Genomic DNA, 13,708 nt, shown 5'->3' on the forward strand with positions numbered 1-13,708 from the left:
TTTTGATAATTAATTTCATCTGAGTAGAATATTCATGCATTTGTGTTGATTGTCAATCCAGCCCACTCTGCCTGCAGGAAGGGCATGAAAGGAGCACAGAAATGCCCCTGCCGCACCTTTGACCTTTTCCCTGCTTCTGAAGAACCACCTGCCACATGAGCAAGGAAGGATGGAACCCTAAGCACACTTTCTGCAGAGCACGTCCCGCTGAACTCAGTGAGATTTACTGAGGAAACATCTAGAGTCCGGTGTAGCTAAACTTTTCCAGCCTGAGGGCTGCATCCCACTGCTCAAGCCCTCCAGTCAAGTTCCTTTGTAAGGCAATGATCTTAGCTGGGCACTTCTGTGTCCTCATCAACATCCCCAAAGAATAAGCCAGGCTGCAAGAGCTACAACCAAGTACTGGTGCTTTCCAGGCTAATGTATGGGCCTTTCCACCCCCACCCCTAGCTGTTGGGTAAGAGAACAATAGCCAGAGGTTGTGTATGAGCTGAGCTGGAAGCAGGCTGGCAGCTGGAGACAGAGACATGCTTGCTCTGTGCTGCATCCAAAGATGAGACTAATGGAGATGCAAGATCTGTTGGGGTGTTCATGCTGTCAGCCCCGCTATCTTGTGCTCAGGTTGTGTAAAGTAAAGGTAAAGGGACCCCTGACCATTAGGTCCAGTCGTGACCGACTCTGGGAGCCCTGTGTACAGCTTCTGAGTCATGTGGCCAGCATGACTAAGCCGCTTCTGGCGAACCAGAGCAGCGCACGGAAACACTGTTTACCTTCCCGCCTATTTATCTACTTGCACTTTGACGTGCTTTCGAACTGCTAGGTTGGCAGGAGCAGGGACTAAGCAACGGGAGCTCACCCAGTCACGGGGATTCGAGCTGCCGACCTTCTGATCTGCAAGTCCTAGGCTCTGTGGTTTAACCCACAGCACCACCCACGTCCCTATTCAGGTTGTGTATATGTGTAAATAAAACCATATAGCCTAAAGCAGGGATCAGCAAACTTTTTCAGCAGGGGGCTGGTCCACTGTCCCTCAGACCTTGGGGGGGGGGGCGGACTATATTTTGGGGAAAAAATTGAACGGATTCCTATGCCCCACAAATAACCCAGAGATGCATTTTAAATAAAAGGACGCATTAATCTAAAACAATAACAAAATGATTTGGACTCCTTGACAGGTTTTGAATAAATATCCACAAATTTATTATTAGAATATATGACAGATAAGGCAATGATATGTACAATTTTACAACATGCAGAGAATAATATGTGCAAACAAATCAGAGAGGGGAGCTGAGGGAAGTCCTTAGTGGGCAGGAGAGGGAGGGATGGAGGGAGATAAAAAAGAGGGGAATGTAATTGGTTATATTGATTGATAATTTGTTCTGTTAAAATTGTTTAATAAAAATATGCTTTAAAAAAATAAAAGGACACATTCTACTCATGTAAAAACATGCTGATTCCTGGACCATCCACGGGCCGGATTTAGAAGGTGATTGGGCCGGATTCAGCCCCCGGGCCTTTGTTTGCCTAAAGGTAAAGGTAAAGGTACCCCTGCCCGAACGGGCCAGTCTTGACAGACTCTGGGGTTTGTGCGCCCATCTCACATCTATTGGCCGGGGGCCAGCGCTGTCCGGAGACACTTCCGGGTCACGTGGCCAGCGTGACAATGCTGCTCTGGCGAGCCAGAGCCGCACACGGAACGCCATTTACCTTCCCGCTGGTAAGCGGTACCTATTTATCTACTTGCCCCCGGGGGTGCTTTCGAACTGCTAGGTTGGCAGGCGCTGGGACCGAGCAGCGGGAGCGCACCCCGCCGCGGGGATTCGAACCGCCGACCTTTCGATCGGCAAGCCCTAGGCGCTGAGGCTTTAGCCCACAGCGCCACCCGCGTCCCTTTGTTTGCCTACCCATGTCCTAAAGATACCATAGCCTCTACCAACCTTTATTCTAAGGAAACCAAACTCTGGTCAAGCAGTGGAACCTCTGGATTTTCTCAGCACTTGGAGATTGGGGTGGTGAGTGTCATAGTCTCATTGCTGAGCAACAACATGCAGAGCTCAGTGGAGTGGAAGACCAGCCAACCAGAAGAGTCTCTGAGGTGTACTTACCTGGAGGCAGAGTCAGCATCCAAAGTCAGGGTCAGGCAAACAGCAATCCATGTGGTCAGACAGTCTAGGGGTCAGAGAATCCAATGATCAAGGCTCACGAGGAGCAGGAAGTAGCACAGCAGAGCCAGGAACTACAAGCTTGGCTTCCCACATCTGACTACTGCTGGAAGCTCTGCTTAAGAAGCCTGAAGCCAGCTGGTTCTCATGAGTGCCTTCTCTGTGTCCTTGAAGGCTGATCAGCTGCAGGTGGAGTCATTCCACGGTCTCCCTCTTCAGGCTGCTATTCAGCTGGTAAAGCTGACTCCTGGCCCATGGCAGCAAGTAACAATATCTGCCGGAGGGGAGCCACAGAGATTATTTTATTCCATCATGTGAGCTGCTGTGCTTTTTGTGGTTGGACAAGGAAAATTAAGTGACCATACGTGTTTCTCTATTTGCATTGGCTGCCCAGGAAATTAAGAGCCAAAGTTATGGGTGTCTTTTTTTTCTTTGTTATGGCTTACAAATAAAATTGTTACTACTTCTACTTTGAGACAGGTTCCCATAAATGGTGGGTGGGGTGTCATCCTTGTAGCAGAGTCTATCCCTCCCACTCATAAGGAAGCTGGCTTGTGCCAGCCCCCAAATCTTAAAGCAGACCTGGAAAGTACGCTCTGCCCAGGGAACACCGAAACCATTGGAGCTTCATGCTGGAGACAAATAATTTTCAACAGAGCAGAAAATGGCCTGAGAAACACACCATACACAAACATTTCCTTTGTCCCAGGTTGCCTCTGATCAAACGGGTTTGGCAGGTCTCAGAAAACTATGCAACCCCCACTTCTTTAAAAGTACAACAGAGCCTTTTCTGATGATAGACTGAACTAGTCTGATGCCCTCTAGAACAGGCACCCCCAAACTCAGCCCTCCAGATGTTTTGGGACTACAAGACCCATCATCCCTGACCACTGGTCCTGTTAGCTAGGGATGGTGGGAGTTGTAGTCCCAAAACATCTGGAGGGCTGAGTTTGGGAGTGCCTGCTCTAGAGGTTTTGGGGTACCCAGTCCCAGTTAGCTTAGCACCATGTTGGGGAAGGCTCCTGTTGACCCTTGCCTATATATATATATATATATATATATATATATATATATATATGGTTTTGGTGTCTTCGGGTGTCTTCCCGTGTAAGAGTCGGGGTGTCTGTGCGACGTTTCGACGAGGTCTCACTCGTCATCTTCAGGCTGGTGCTTTCGGCTTCTTGTTACTGGAACAGAGCAGAATCTGGTGTTTGAGTTCCTATAAATACTGTTGAGGGGTGTGGTGTATAGCCTCCAACGTTCTGGGCAGAGAGGAAGTTCCTAGATTAGTGTGCCTCTTCTTCTTTTGTTCCTTAATTACTTGAGGGATATCTTGAGTGATTTCATGAGTGATATTCTGAATACCACTGGGTGGGTCATTAAGTGTAGATTAGTTGCTAAAGCTTTTGTGTCTTGACCTCTTGAGCTTGTGAAGAGTTTTTCTGAGAAGATGGCTGTGCTGCATTTAGTTGTGCTCTGGCTTGGCTTCGTGTATAGGGGCGAGCTGTGGTTTTGTGCCTTGTGCCAGCCAGATCTGTGTAGGGATTGCAGGGGGGTGCAGCATCCGGAGGTGCCACTATAGTTTGGCTACTGGATGGAGTCTGTAATATGTCTGTGGAGAGGGTCTGGGTTTGGGTCTGGTGTGGTTGATTGGTGACGGCGTTCTGTGTGCTTCTGGTTCTGGTGTCGGTTTTTGTGGGGAGGGCTAATTTCCAGATGTCTGGCAGGCGGGACGTGTCGTCACGCTTGTTCATGTTGTGAGGGTGTTTCTCTATCTCGATGGCTTCCATGATTATTCTCTTGTGGTGATGTTCCATGTTAAAGAGCAATTTGGAATCTGCAAAATTAATTTCGTGTCCTGTTTCTTTCATGTGTTGGAAAAGAGAGGAAGTTTTTTCTTCTTTTTTGACGGCATTCTTGTGTTCTGCGATACGTGCATTTATTCGTCTGTTTGTTTGTCCAATGTACGTGGCTGGGCAGACTTTGCAGGGTATTTCATAGACCCCTTGGTTTTCCAGCTGGATTTTGTCTTTTGGGTTTCTGAGGATATTGGCTATTTTTTGGTTGGCGTAGAAGGCTGTTTTGATATTGTGTTTATGGAGGATTTTGCTGATTTTGTCTGTAGTGCCCTTGATATAAGGAAGGAGGGCCATGCCATTGTTTTCTTCTGTGTCTTGGTTTTTGGGGGGTGTTTCTTTTTGGATTAGCTTCGTAACCCTGTTTTTCTGGTATCCATTGGCGATTAACACATTTGAGAGATTCTGTAACTCAGTTGTCAAGTGGTCTTTGTCAGCCAGGCGTTTGGTTCTGGAGATGAGAGTCTTGGCTACGGAGTTTATTTGTGCAGGGTGGTGGTGTGATTGTGCATGTAAGTAGCGGTTGGTGTGTGTTTTTTTCTGGTAGATAGTGTGTCCTAGGGAGCCATCAGGTTTTTTGTAGATTAGGACGTCAAGAAAGGGGAGTTGGTTGTTGTCTTCTATTTCCATAGTGAATTGTATTTTGGGGTGTAGGCTGTTGAGATGTGTGAGGAAGCTATCTAGTTTTTCTTTCCCGTGTGGCCAAATTACAAAGGTGTCGTCAACATATCTGAGCCAAAGTTTGGGTTTGTGTTCTGACTTGTCTAAAGCATCACACATCTCAACAGCCTACACCCCAAAATACAATTCACTATGGAAATAGAAGACAACAACCAACTCCCCTTTCTTGACGTCCTAATCTACAAAAAACCTGATGGCTCCCTAGGACACACTATCTACCAGAAAAAAACACACACCAACCGCTACTTACATGCACAATCACACCACCACCCTGCACAAATAAACTCCGTAGCCAAGACTCTCATCTCCAGAACCAAACGCCTGGCTGACAAAGACCACTTGACAACTGAGTTACAGAATCTCTCAAATGTGTTAATCGCCAATGGATACCAGAAAAACAGGGTTACGAAGCTAATCCAAAAAGAAACACCCCCCAAAAACCAAGACACAGAAGAAAACAATGGCATGGCCCTCCTTCCTTATATCAAGGGCACTACAGACAAAATCAGCAAAATCCTCCATAAACACAATATCAAAACAGCCTTCTGCGCCAACCAAAAAATAGCCAATATCCTCAGAAACCCAAAAGACAAAATCCAGCTGGAAAACCAAGGGGTCTATGAAATACCCTGCAAAGTCTGCCCAGCCACGTACATTGGACAAACAAACAGACGAATAAATGCACGTATCGCAGAACACAAGAATGCCGTCAAAAAAGAAGAAAAAACTTCCTCTCTTTTCCAACACATGAAAGAAACAGGACACGAAATTAATTTTGCAGATTCCAAATTGCTCTTTAACATGGAACATCACCACAAGAGAATAATCATGGAAGCCATCGAGATAGAGAAACACCCTCACAACATGAACAAGCGTGACGACACGTCCCGCCTGCCAGACATCTGGAAATTAGCCCTCCCCACAAAAACCGACACCAGAACCAGAAGCACACAGAACGCCGTCACCAATCAACCACACCAGACCCAAACCCAGACCCTCTCCACAGACATATTACAGACTCCATCCAGTAGCCAAACTATAGTGGCACCTCCGGATGCTGCACCCCCCTGCAATCCCTACACAGATCTGGCTGGCACAAGGCACAAAACCACAGCTCGCCCCTATACACGAAGCCAAGCCAGAGCACAACTAAATGCAGCACAGCCATCTTCTCAGAAAAACTCTTCACAAGCTCAAGAGGTCAAGACACAAAAGCTTTAGCAACTAATCTACACTTAATGACCCACCCAGTGGTATTCAGAATATCACTCATGAAATCACTCAAGATATCCCTCAAGTAATTAAGGAACAAAAGAAGAAGAGGCACACTAATCTAGGAACTTCCTCTCTGCCCAGAACGTTGGAGGCTATACACCACACCCCTCAACAGTATTTATAGGAACTCAAACACCAGATTCTGCTCTGTTCCAGTAACAAGAAGCCGAAAGCACCAGCCTGAAGATGACGAGTGAGACCTCGTCGAAACGTCGCACAGACACCCCGACTCTTACACGGGAAGACACCCGAAGACACCAAAACCTGCATTCCTGTACCCGTGAAAATCTACGAAAGCAAATATCTCACCTCTACGGGGAGGAAACCTTCCAGCTGACAAGAACGTACGAGAAACTAGAAATCCGAAGAGCCACCATCTTATGTGATCTCCTGTTCCTACGCAACTGCCGAGACAACAACTTAACTCCCACATGCTTCCAACTTAAATTCCACTCTAAAACCCCAGCTACCGAAAGGATCCTGAAACGAACTGAACTATCCCTAATCAGAAACGAAATACATAAGAAAAGATACCTACTAAACCAAACCAACAAAGATCTGCTCACTCTTCACCTCAAACTATGTAACAAAATCCACCCTGCACTCTGGGACAAATGCAAACAACTAGCCGTCTGGAGAGCTGAAACTGAGACCTCACATAAGACAGACAGACACACCAACAAACTCTACAAACTAGAGAAACGCCAGAAACCCAGCCACCCTCCACAACAACCCATGAAACAAACAGTACATAACATATCAGACAGGATCCTCACCCCAACTGAAACCAAAGTACTCTCCAAAGGTTTCAACTTTGCAGTCGCCCCCAGACGCATCCCCACGGAAAACATCATATGCGGAGTCGAAGCTAGCCTGACCAAAATCGACCCAGATGAAGCCAATAAAATCAGACTTGAAGTCACCAACATCCTTTGCTCCAGCAAACCACCCAGAAGCAATTTACACAAAGAAGAACAGAAAGCACTCACCAACCTGAGGAAAGACAACAACATAATCATTCTCCCAGCAGACAAAGGCAACGCCACTGTTGTGATGAACACATCGGACTACCAAGCAAAACTATCAAATCTACTCCAAGACCCTACCTACCAACCTATAAAAACAGATCCCACCACCTATCTGGAAAAAACCACCAAATCCAAAATAAAAGCCTCTCCTATCAGTGAAGAAATCCAGCTAAGAATCATCCCCAGAGAAAAATCTTCCAGATGCCCCAAACTCTACGGTCTCCCCAAGATACACAAAGAAGGAACACCACTCAGACCAATAGTCAGCTCCATAGGCTCACCTCTACAAAATCTCGCTAAATTTCTCGCTAAGCAACTTCAGCCCTATGCAGAATCCATCGCTTCACACGTTACTAACTCCTTCCAGTTCATAGAAACAATAAAGAAGCAATACCTACATCCCGATGACCTACTTGTGAGCTTCGATGTTGTATCTCTCTTCACTCAAGTGCCCATTAATGAAGCCTTGACAGCCATTCAAAACAAATACAACCCCCCCAAATACATCCTGGACCTGACCAACCACTGCCTAACCAACACGTACTTCATCCACAATGGACAAAGATACAAACAGATAGAAGGAGCACCTATGGGATCACCCCTCTCACCGGTCATCGCAAATTTGTACATGGAACACTTTGAAACCAATGCTTTAGACAAGTCAGAACACAAACCCAAACTTTGGCTCAGATATGTTGACGACACCTTTGTAATTTGGCCACACGGGAAAGAAAAACTAGATAGCTTCCTCACACATCTCAACAGCCTACACCCCAAAATACAATTCACTATGGAAATAGAAGACAACAACCAACTCCCCTTTCTTGACGTCCTAATCTACAAAAAACCTGATGGCTCCCTAGGACACACTATCTACCAGAAAAAAACACACACCAACCGCTACTTACATGCACAATCACACCACCACCCTGCACAAATAAACTCCGTAGCCAAGACTCTCATCTCCAGAACCAAACGCCTGGCTGACAAAGACCACTTGACAACTGAGTTACAGAATCTCTCAAATGTGTTAATCGCCAATGGATACCAGAAAAACAGGGTTACGAAGCTAATCCAAAAAGAAACACCCCCCAAAAACCAAGACACAGAAGAAAACAATGGCATGGCCCTCCTTCCTTATATCAAGGGCACTACAGACAAAATCAGCAAAATCCTCCATAAACACAATATCAAAACAGCCTTCTGCGCCAACCAAAAAATAGCCAATATCCTCAGAAACCCAAAAGACAAAATCCAGCTGGAAAACCAAGGGGTCTATGAAATACCCTGCAAAGTCTGCCCAGCCACGTACATTGGACAAACAAACAGACGAATAAATGCACGTATCGCAGAACACAAGAATGCCGTCAAAAAAGAAGAAAAAACTTCCTCTCTTTTCCAACACATGAAAGAAACAGGACACGAAATTAATTTTGCAGATTCCAAATTGCTCTTTAACATGGAACATCACCACAAGAGAATAATCATGGAAGCCATCGAGATAGAGAAACACCCTCACAACATGAACAAGCGTGACGACACGTCCCGCCTGCCAGACATCTGGAAATTAGCCCTCCCCACAAAAACCGACACCAGAACCAGAAGCACACAGAACGCCGTCACCAATCAACCACACCAGACCCAAACCCAGACCCTCTCCACAGACATATTACAGACTCCATCCAGTAGCCAAACTATAGTGGCACCTCCGGATGCTGCACCCCCCTGCAATCCCTACACAGATCTGGCTGGCACAAGGCACAAAACCACAGCTCGCCCCTATACACGAAGCCAAGCCAGAGCACAACTAAATGCAGCACAGCCATCTTCTCAGAAAAACTCTTCACAAGCTCAAGAGGTCAAGACACAAAAGCTTTAGCAACTAATCTACACTTAATGACCCACCCAGTGGTATTCAGAATATCACTCATGAAATCACTCAAGATATCCCTCAAGTAATTAAGGAACAAAAGAAGAAGAGGCACACTAATCTAGGAACTTCCTCTCTGCCCAGAACGTTGGAGGCTATACACCACACCCCTCAACAGTATTTATAGGAACTCAAACACCAGATTCTGCTCTGTTCCAGTAACAAGAAGCCGAAAGCACCAGCCTGAAGATGACGAGTGAGACCTCGTCGAAACGTCGCACAGACACCCCGACTCTTATACGGGAAGACACCCGAAGACACCAAAACCTGCATTCCTGTACCCGTGAAAATCTACGAAAGCATATATATATATATATATATATATATATATATATATATATATATGTCCAGTAGCACCCTAGAGACCAACTAAGTTTGTTCTTGGTACAGTGGTACCTCAGGTTAAGAACTTAATTCGTTCTGGAGGTCCGTTCTTAACCTGAAACTGTTCTTAACCTGAAGTACCACTTTAGCTAATGGGGCCTCCTGCTGCCACCGCACAATTTCTGTTCTCATCCTGAGGTAAAGTTCTTAACCCGAGGTACTATTTCTGGGTTAGTGGAGTCTGTAACCTGAAGCGTCTGTAACCCGAGGTACCACTGTATAAGCTTTCGTGTGTATGCACACTTCTTCAGATACCTTCAGATACTTTCCCTTTGTGACAGAGTTAGGGTGTGGTCCGAGCCCCCAGAAAATGCTGTAGTGTGTGGTGTAATGGTTAGAGTGTCTGACTATGGTCTGGTAGAGACCAGGGTTCAAATCTCCCTGCTTGGCCATGAAGCTCACTGGGTGACCTTGCAGGGCAGTCGCTCCCTCTCTACCTCACAGGGTTGTTGTGGAGATTAAATGAGGAGGGGGAGAAGAACCATTTATGTCACCTTGAGCTCCTTGGGCTATAAATGCAATACAGTACATAAATAATAAATAAAACTGGGGGTGCAGATAATACCCAGCTTGGCCATTCCTGGAATGCTGGATTTGAACCAGGCTCACAATGGTTTGAAATCCTCCCTGGGGGGCAGAGGAGATCTGTGACTAGATGATTTTATTGTTATTATTATTATTATAATTTGAAAGTACAGAGGGTGTTCCGCATTTGATCAAGGATGGAGAAGAGGGCGTTCAATGTTTTTCCCTCTTGATTATTTTATTAATTCATTAAAATACCACTCCAGCCATACACTCATTAATTAATTAAAATACTTACAACCTTAGCCATATATTAAACTGATATTGGGCAGGATATGAGAATACATTTGAAATTAATAAAAAAAACAAATGAAAAGCAGATAAAATAGTTACTATAAGTGCCAATACAGTGCAGTGGTTAGCCTAGGACCCGAGAGACCAGGGTTCAAATCCTGACTCAGCTATGGAGCTCACTGGGTGACCTTTGTCTGTCACTGCCTCTCAGTCTTGGGTTGTTATGAGGATATTAAACATTATTTTATTTCAACAACTACAATAACATTAATAATAACATGTGTCACCATTTTCATAAGTCCCAAGGCAATTTACAAACCGACAATAAAAGCAACTAAAAATTGTGGGATGAGGATATACATGTAAATGCAATAGAAGAAGAAGAAGAAGAAGAAGAAGAAGAAGAAGAAGAAGAAAGAAGAAGAAGAGGTATCTAAACGAAATTACCGACTTTGTATAGGCAGGGCAGTGACATCTTCCAGCTACCAGCTAATTGATGATGGATATTTGTCTGGGTTAGTTTAGCCGGTAGTGTATGAGACTCTTAAGCTCAGTGTCCTAGGTTCGAGTCCTACGTTGGGCAGAAGTCTCCTGCAATGCAGAGGGTTGAACTAAATGACCCTCGCTGTTCCTTCCAACTCTACAATTCTGTGCATCTATGATCAGATCCCATCAGCAGCCTTGCTGCGTTTCCTTTTCCAGTGCCTCTGCTAGCATTACTCAGTGCTTTCCACTAGGGGGCAGACTTCTGCTTCCACCCGCTGTTTGCTGCAGTGCTCACAACAACCCTGTGAAGTCGAAATTACTATTGGTGTTTAAAGTATTGAACAAGTTCGGATCTGCCTTCCTGATGGAGGGTCTCTCCCTATACCAGACAGCTCGGGCTCTGGGATTGACGCGGGCGGGCACTACTTTCAATTCCACACCCTTTTAAAACATGGAGAGTGATGGAGGCTTTAAAAGATGCGCGCTAAGAGGAATCAGAGATTCAGGAATTCTGCATCAAGAGTTCTTTGCAAAATAAGATTGCACCCCTACATATTTCTTCGCAAAATAACATTGCACTCCTACAACTATCTGCACAAAAGTCGGAAGTGGTCAAAGACAAATAGCTCCCTTCCTGTGTTCCAGGAATTTTAAAGTCTCTGTGTTAGAATTCAGATCGAGGGGACGTTTACACAGGGCAGTGGTAATTCAGAGTCAAAGAGCACCTCCTCTTTAGAGAACAGTTAAACATGGCTCCACGCTGCTGAATCTCCGTTGTGATTTACTTAAGGCAGACTTTGTCTGCAGGGGCAACGAGGTTAAATAATGTAAGTAACAGCATTAAAATGATTTTTCAAAAGGAAAAAAGAAAATATTGGAGCTCTTTGTCAGAAGTGGGATTCGAACCCACGCCTCCAGGGGAGACTGCGACCTGAACGCAGCGCCTTAGACCGCTCGGCCATCCTGACAAGCTGTCTGAAACACGTTCCCTCCCATGGAAGTGATTTCGAAAGAGGATTGGTGCGCGTACTGCTCCGCTGCTCACAGGCTTGCGCAGGCGCAGTTGGACTGCCTTTCATATTGCCTCCCTGTTGCCTTTCGCTCCTGTTTCTCGCTTTCCTTTGTCAAGATCAAAGGCAGGATTTATTCCCGCAGGAAGGGGCCTGGCTGGCTGCGCTCTGAGTCTTAGAGTCCTTGGTTTCCCAGAGGCGGAGGGGGCTAGAGAGGGGATATGGGTTTCAGAATCGCCGTCCCCCATTTGTAAGCGCGGGAGGAGCGGGCAGGCGCTGGAAAGGGGGGCAGCAGAGAGGATCGGGCCCCTGAAATGCTGCAAGTCGGTTTCTATGCAGCCTCTGATTCCAAGCGGGCTTCCTCAAGTATGCAGTCTCTGTCCCAGCTCTTGGGCATGTTGACTCCTGTTGGGAAGCTGCTTGAAGAACATCCGATGAAGGAAAGGCCATCACCTTCCGAGGGAGCCCGTTCCACTGTTGAACTACTGTCAGAAAGTCCTTCCTAATTTCCATAAGACGAACCCCACTGGATCAGCACCGGCCCTATCTCCTCCAGCATCCCACTCAATGGTGCATTTACGTACGTATAAGCTAAACAAGCTATAGCTTAAGGCCCCACTCTTTTGGGGGGCCACAAAAATGTAAAGGGGAAAAAACTGGATGTACATTTCCAAAATATAAAAAAACAAAATAAAGTCTACATACAGAAACAGTGTTTTATGTTGTGTAGGCTCCTATGATGTAAGTAAATACGTATTTTGTTATGTGCGAATGGCTTTAGGTACCTATTAGGTCCATAAATTACCATATAGCATATACTCAACACAAAAAGCAGTGACAATTTGTTGTTGACAAAGGACAGCTGGACATATCAAGGGCCCCATTACCTTCAGTAGCTTAGGGCCCCATCTAATCTAAATCCGGCCCTGATCCCGCTTCTTAGAGTCAGTGGGTTGGCTCTGGGAAGCTCCCAAGGAGGATGTGAAGGCAGCAGCCAACTTTCACCCCTCGTGCTGCCCAGTGTCCAGAAGGGGCTCCATTTCATGGCTAATAGCTGTCAGTAGGTCTGCCTACCGCCAACCAATATAAAAGAGAACCTTAGTATTGAGTGTTGATGACTGGACAGGAGCGTTTCTTCCTAGGCCAGCCCTCCAGAGGTTTTGGGCTACAGTTCCCCTCAGCCCCAACCAGCTGACACAGTGGCCTGAAGACTGATTTGGTGGGTGAGGGGCGGGGTCTAGCTGCATCCCAGGCTCATTGCCAAGCTGTGACCACTGACAGAAGAACAAAGGCCCCACTGAGCATCCCTCTCTCCCCTTGGTTCTTTCCATGACTGGACGTACACATAGGCTTAAGAGGAGGGCATCTCGTCTGGTCAAAACAGATTGGGTGAGAGTGCCCACTGGATAATGGCTCTCAGGGTGCCAAGCAGAGTTTCTCTCATCCAGCTGGCATTCAGCTGCCCAAATGCAGAAGGACTGCAGGCAAGCGTTGCCAAATGATGAGGGAGGAAGAGCAAGAGCCATCATGGCTAGTAGCCATCGATAGCCTGCTCCTCCACGAATTTGTCGAATCCTCTTTGAAAGCCATCTTTAAAGCCTGTAGTTTAACTCGGTGCTGTGTGAAGAAGGACTTTCTGATGTCTCTCCTGAACCCGCCAACTTTCAGCTCGTGGCACTCCAGATGTTGCAGGACTCATAATGCCCATCAGCCCCAACTGGCATGCCCAACAGTCAGGGGCAGGAGAAGCTGCAGTCCTGCAACATCAAGAGGGCCACAGGTTGCCCACCCTTTGTCAGGAGTGCGTGCAGGAGCCAGGCCCTGTGACCAGCAGGACTTTGCAGGACTAGGGCCTTCCTAAGTTTGTTCTGAAGAGGCAAGGCGCGGCCGCACAGGTGAGGCCGATTGGTAACTCACAGCACCTGGTGGCAAGAGCTGGGAAGGGATATAAGGTCAGTATTTCCCTTTGGCTCTTTGCCACAGCAACACGTTTCCTGCCTTGCAGCGTTTGGCTCCTTGAGCCCTTGCTTCTTGATCCTCAGACCCTTGACTTCGTGACTCCTTGCTTTCTGAC

Source organism: Podarcis vaucheri (assembly GCF_965113315.1).
Source record: "Podarcis vaucheri genome assembly, chromosome: 7".
Lineage (NCBI taxonomy): Eukaryota > Metazoa > Chordata > Lepidosauria > Squamata > Lacertidae > Podarcis > Podarcis vaucheri.